We start from the raw sequence: 6,589 nt of genomic DNA, 5'->3' as shown, positions 1-6,589 counted from the left end.
AGTGATTCACTTTTTAACTGATGGTTGAGTGAAAATTTATTACAAGTATTATTGTTATGGTCATATCAGTGGATTTAGCTTCGCATTTCATTTTCTCTTCATCCTTCTTATTCACTTTACCCTGTGGGGTACATGATCAGTTTCGAAATGCTAAATATCTATTTATTAATTATTCTTACTTCAGTAGGGTATGAGTTCTTCATTGGATGGGTCGATATCGTACTCGGCTAGCACTCTCCTAGGCCCGCGTTCGATTCTCCCGACCGGCCAATGAAGAATTAGAGAAATTTATTTCTGGTGATAGAAATTCATTTCTCGGTATAATGTGGTTCGGATTCCACAATAAGCTGTAGGTCCCGTTGCTAGGTAACCAATTGGTTCTTAGCCACGTAAAATAAGTCTAATCCTTCTGGCCAGCCCTAGGAGAGCTATCAGCTCAGTGGTCTGGTTAAACTAAGATATACTTAACTTTTTTCAGTAGGGTGTGGCCCACATCTGGGTACTCCTAACACTTTTAACAGGTAAATCATACATACATGATATCAGCAAAGTATCCCCATCTGGGAAGGATACAATCACAACAGCTGTGTTCATTCAAATTAAAGCCAGCGTTGCACTGGAACGGGCTCATTCTCTTAGACCAGTCAGTAAGAGAAAACTTGATCGAAGGGAATGGGAAGTAAACAAAAAGTTCAGGCAGGGATGAAACCCTTTGAACTTTTTAAGGTGCCCATCGGTGAGAGCAAATGTTTAGAAAAGGGGGTCCTGGTACGGCATATGAGAGTCGAGAAAGGAGAATGGAAACATTTCAAAAGGAAGGAAAATGGAGGTCCGAGTCATGGAAGAGGAAACCATCTTTTCCAGGAGAAAACTGGTAAAAAATGGGCAATCGAGTTTTCTGTACAGAGTATAATAATCAAGGCCACCGAAAATGGATCTATCTTTGGGTGGTCTCGGTATAAAGTTCTATGAGCCGCGACCCATGAAACTTTGACCACAGCCCGGTGCTGGCCTGTCTTATGTCGCTGCCAGACGTACGATCATGGCTAACTTTAACCTTAAATGAAATAAAAACTACTGAGGCTAGAGGGCTGCAATTTGGTATGTTTGATGATTGCAGGGTGGATGATGAACATGCCAATTTCCAGCCCTCTAGCCTCAGTAGCTTTTAAGATCTGAGGGCGGACAGAAAGAGTGTGGACAGAATAAAGTGCGGACGGACAGACAAAGCCGTTACAATCGTTTTCTTTCACAGAAAACTGAAAAGGGAAAAACTCTTATAAACACATTCAACAGGATTCAGTATTTTAGCTTAAGCAGCGGACAGAGGAAAGAAGGTTTCAATTTGGGGTATGGACACAAGAAAACAAAAAAGGAAGGACTGATAAAAAAAAAATTTTAAATAAAAAGTTTGAGAGAAGTCTACGCACAAAGCTCCCAAGATTTAAACACAACCTTTAGTGGACGCTAAGGATAATCAGTATTACTTCCCGAGTAGAACACGACTGGATAGGAGAAATGAAAAGGTTTCAGTTGGAGAGAATGATAATAACAATAATCATTACTTAACGGGAATGACACTTACGCAAGTGCTTGAAATTGGAGGGAGTTTAACGTAAAGAGGGGTGGTGGGATGATTTGAATAGGACATTTTTGAGGTGTGAGGAGTACACTTCTTAGCGAACAGAACAGAATACAGATATTAGGCCAAAGGCCAAGCGCTGGGACCCGCGAGGTCACTCAGCGCTGAAACGGAAATCGTCAGCAAGGTGATCTGAAAGGTGTAACGGGAGGAAAGCCTCATAGCTGCACTAAGAAACAACTGTTAGAGAGGGTGGAAAGTCAGTTGGAAGAAAGAGAATGTGAACACAGGTACAGCGAAAGGAATGAAAGAGGTTGCAGCTAGGGGCCGAAGCGACGCTGCAGAGAACCTCAAGTAATGCCTGCAGAGCACCACGTGAGTTGCACAGACGGCCCAACCCCCTTTCGAGGGCAAAATCTGGAGGCCAAAGAGTGAGCGCAAGATGAGGGCGAGTGGCACAGTGCATGCGAAGTGGCGTAGACCCGAAGTGTTGTTGACGAGTCCTCCGAGTGACGCGGATGTGTGGAATCACTCTTGAAATGCTTCCAAATCAAGTTCATTAGTTGAGAAAGAATGCGAAAATGATTGCCCCGTTGCCCTCTTCAAGTCCAATCTTTTAAATGAAGCGGCCCATTGGTGGGAGAAATATCGGCCCCATAAACCACGTAGACGACCCTCTCCCAGAACGCTTCCTCCAAACTGATTTGAATAAAAAGAAAAAAGGGAAAAATTTATGCCTGGAAATCTAGCCCGCCCATCGACAAACATCCCCAAGTATCAAATCCTTTAGTTTAGGTCTTTATTCGGTCTTTACCTCAAGACTTTAGAATTTAGGCCAAAGGCCTAGCGCTGGGACCTATGAGGTCATTCAGCGCTGAAACGGAAATGGACAGTGAAAAGACTTGCAAGGTGTAACAGGAGGAAAACCTCAAAGCAGTTGCATTGTGAACCAATTGTTAAAAGAGGGTGGAAAGTAAGACGGAAGAAAGAGAATATGAACGGAGGTACAGCAAAAGGGATGAAAAGGGTTGCAGACAGGGGTCTACGGAAGGGACGATGCAATGAACCTTAAATAATGCTAGGATGTGGCCTACTGTAAAAATATTCCTGTCGTAGGATGTGATGGTTCTACAGCGGACTCACCCTTGAAATCTATTCAAATGATTTTTTATTAATCCAAAATCGTTTCCATAAGCTTTGCAGGATATACAATTCAGACCGAAGGCCTGGGACCTATGAGGTCATTCTGCGTTGAAAGGAAAATTGAGAGTAAAAGGTTTGAAAGGTGTAACAGGAGGAACACCCCGCAGTTGCGCTATGAAAGAATTGTTAGGAGAGGGTGGAAAGAAAGATGGAAAAAAAAGAATATGAATGGAGGTACAGTAAAAGGAATGAAAGGGGTTGCAGTTACTGGCCGAATGGACGCCGCCAAGAACCTTAAGTAATTATCAAATTACTCATGGTAGCATGAGTCTTGGAATGGAGAAACAAATCCACAGTTATTTATGGGTACGTGTATTGAAAAGTAAATCTCCACAGAGAGCTTTCGGGAATCTGTTTGAGATTGAAAGGAGGAATCGAACAGATTCCCGAAAGCTCTATTCTGTAGAGATTTAATAAATAAAATACACGTACCCATAAATAACTGTGGATTTGTTTCTCCATTCACTCTTATGCTCATCCTACTTATACATTACATCACAAAACATTCTCTCTCTCTCTCTCTCTCTCTCTCTCTCTCTCTCTCTCTCTCTCTCTCTCTCATCACAATTTGTTGAGTCATTTTATTTTTCCTCCTGAAATCAATCTCCACCACAACTAACTACTTTCTAAGCTGCTGCAATCAGCAAGTTCAAAGAATAATTATCATTCTTAACAGAAATCCTTCGATTCCTTTAGTGGTACCCATCATCCTTGCATTTGCGTACTGTCTGCATTGTGTGCTTGCGTGCACGGATCCATGAGAAAAAGAACCTTCGTATCTCCCAGGAATTTCAAAGCAAACTAAGAACTAAAGACTCTCTCCAAAGTTGATTTAAAAGTCGCAGATAAAAACGCGTGAAGCACTAATAAATTAACTATGCCTTGCCTTGAATGCGTACGTGAACCAATGCTGGAAAGGAAATTTATCAATCAAATATTAATCTCATTCGAAATCATAATTTCTGATGACAGAATGCATACGTGAACCAACGCAGGAAAGAAGATGTATTAATTAAATAATTAATTAAATGTGAAGTAAATGTATTAATTAAATAATTAAATATCAATATTAATCTCTTTGCAAACGAGATTGTGTGGGAAGTGAACAGCAATCAATAATCTTTATTACTAATAATTTTTTTTGCTTCCTATTTCTAAACAACTAAAATCTTAACTAAATTCAATGCTAACTGCAATACGTTTCATGCATATCATGATTTCATTTTTTTACAGTCACAATATGGAGGTTAAATTTGCACCAAATTACGTTTTTTGAAGAGGAAATGGATCGAGGACGTTCGATTGCGTAGGTTAGTCCTGCTGACTCAGCGACTTTGCCTTCAAAAGTCCAGAGTAAACGCCTTAACTAAAACCATTTGACAAAAATTAGCGGGAGGTATCTTGTACACTGTGCCAAAGCACCACTTCGATCTAGTAATTAGTTTGAAAGATATTTGAGGAAAAAAGATGACTCGCGGCCCCTGAAATGGATAGTAGTTCGTTCTTCTGTTGGTCTGTTCTACATAAAGGAAAATCAAATACATGACCTTCGAGGCTCTTCACAACAACGTAAATGAACGGACGCTGGTTCGGTTAGAAAACGTGAACTTTATTATTAAGTCTGATTGCGTTTTCATTGATATGAATTCCATGCGACTTGAAATACGATAGTTTGTACAAGAGAAAATACAAACAAAAATGAATATAAAAATAAGTCAAAATTAAAATAAATAAAAACAAAAATACCAATAAAAATAAATCAATTCAAAATAATATAAAAAATAACTTTAAATAGTACATTAATAAATAATTTTTTTAAATAAATAAAAATAAAAATCAATAAAAATCAAATAAACTACTTGTGAGCACGATGCCGGTACCTCTCAATACCTACATAAAGGTTATGAAATCTCAGTAACTTATCAGCTGTAACCGTCATTTTATAGCTCAGTTTCAATGTAGTATTCGGAATCTAACCGAAAATCCGGAATTCAAAGACGACAAGGTTGACAAACGAATGTGTTATTTTATTATAAAAAATGAAATAAATATTAATGAAAATATGAAAATACAGGACTCCCAACAGAGCCTCTTGTAACGAGTAACAGTGGCTGGAAAACTGTTTGTACTCACCCGCTCAGAATTTTCCCAGGACTCTGAAGCGACGCCCACTATGAATGAGTTTCAGAGCGCGGTCATTCCTTTGACACTTTGCTCTCACTTTGACCGTTAGGTCAATTTTATTAACCTGTTTTTTTAATAAATGAGATCTCTTTTTTCTGTATATTTCCCTTTACCTTCTGTTACTCCTTTCTAATGAATACCTTAATCTTCTCTGGAAGCTTGAATTTCATGTCAGTGGCCCCTTTGGTGGGCTTGTTCCGTACGAACAGAGTCCACCTTCTGAATAATAATAAGAATAATAATTATACGTTTCTGGGCTATTGTAATATACACTCATTTTCTCACAGCTTGTGACTCGAACTTATTTCATTTTCAGTGAACTCAGAATTTTAAGATCCAGATTACTGATAAAAACGTGACATTCGCTACAAACTATAAAATGCCGCGACCAGGTCTCTTGCAGTTCCCATCTCCTTGACAAAACGAACCTCCGCAAACCGAAATTATCAATATTCAGAGATAGGAAAGCTTACACCGAGGGCTCAAGAGCATACATAATGAGGGGAACCGACACCAAACCACTTTTTTCTTTTCAAACTCTCGGAAGGGGGCCGAAAGAGCATCTTGTAAGACGAGCCGCGGCGTCTTTACCACCACCACACCAAAGGAATCCGCAGTATGCCGACCATTCTTCCCAAACCCCTCCCCCAACCACCACCAATGTCACTTCACAATTTTTTCCCACATTTCCACACAATGCAGGCCATCCAGAAGCGAGCCCTCTTCGTTGACGAGGAGGGGGTGTTGAGAGGAAAACTATACGCGCCAGCACGAACGCCATCGGCCCCAATTATCGCCGAGGTTTTGAGCCGGGTACGTGCGAGCACACGCGAACGTACAAACACGCAGGGCCCGGGCCTTTAAATACCAAAGGTCACGTGGCAGTAGAGTCCGCAGACCGCGGAAAGACAGCCGCCGCTCATCACTGTTCCACGCGCACTGGCGAGTCACCAGTCCTGCCACACGACCAGACCCTCTCGTCGTCGACCGATTCGGGGAAATTTTGGGGCGAGAGGAAGAGGAGGAGGAGGAGGAGGATGATGATGATGATGCAGGGAGAGAGAGGGAATGGAAACAGTGAGAGTGAAAGAGAGGACCCCTCGAAAAACATTATGCTCTTGTGGCAGAGTCAGAAGTCCGATGGGTGAGGTCGAGGGCGTCACAAAGCATGTGGTTAAACTGGCAAATCTTCGTCGCTTGTTGTAACAATATCACAAAATAATCAAGATCGACAAGTTATTATTCTACTTGGTCTCTCTCTCTCTCTCTCTCCTCCTCCTCTCCTCTCCTCCTCTCCTCCTCCTCCTCCTCTCTCTTCTGTCTCTCTCTCTCTCTTCTGTATGCTTTTGTGCACATACAAAATCTTCCTAAGTCATTCTCTCTCTCTCCTCTCTCTCTCTCTCTCTCTCTCTCTCTCTCTCTCTCTCTCTCTTTGTAAACACTTATGTACATATAAAGGAAACTTCCAAGCCTTATTAATCACATGATATGCTTTTTGAAAGGAAAGGACTTTGATCGCTTACTCTCTTTCTCTGTCATTGCTGACTTGAAGTCCTTTTTTTCGGAACGCCAACAACAATGAATCTAATATTCTCAACGCGCGTATCACAAGACAGTTTT

General features: G+C 40.9%; 1 protein-coding gene across 6 annotated transcripts in view; it reads right to left on the bottom strand.

Annotated features, from left to right (window-relative positions):
- The window catches only part of Mctp (multiple C2 domain and transmembrane region protein), a 1,033,178-nt gene extending 1,027,268 nt beyond the window's left edge, over nt 1-5,910 (bottom strand). For all 6 annotated transcript variants that reach the window (XM_067126836.1, XM_067126837.1, XM_067126839.1 and 3 more), the window contains exon 1: nt 5,838-5,910. The gene's annotated coding sequence lies outside the window, so the exon portion shown is untranslated. The remainder of the gene's footprint in view (nt 1-5,837) is intronic.
- Between the last annotated feature and the right edge of the window lie 679 nt (nt 5,911-6,589).

This window comes from Macrobrachium rosenbergii, chromosome 25 (genome assembly GCF_040412425.1).
Source record: "Macrobrachium rosenbergii isolate ZJJX-2024 chromosome 25, ASM4041242v1, whole genome shotgun sequence".
NCBI lineage: Eukaryota > Metazoa > Arthropoda > Malacostraca > Decapoda > Palaemonidae > Macrobrachium > Macrobrachium rosenbergii.
The sequence above is the reverse complement of the archived record's forward strand: the minus strand, read 5'-3'. Positions and strand labels throughout refer to the sequence as shown.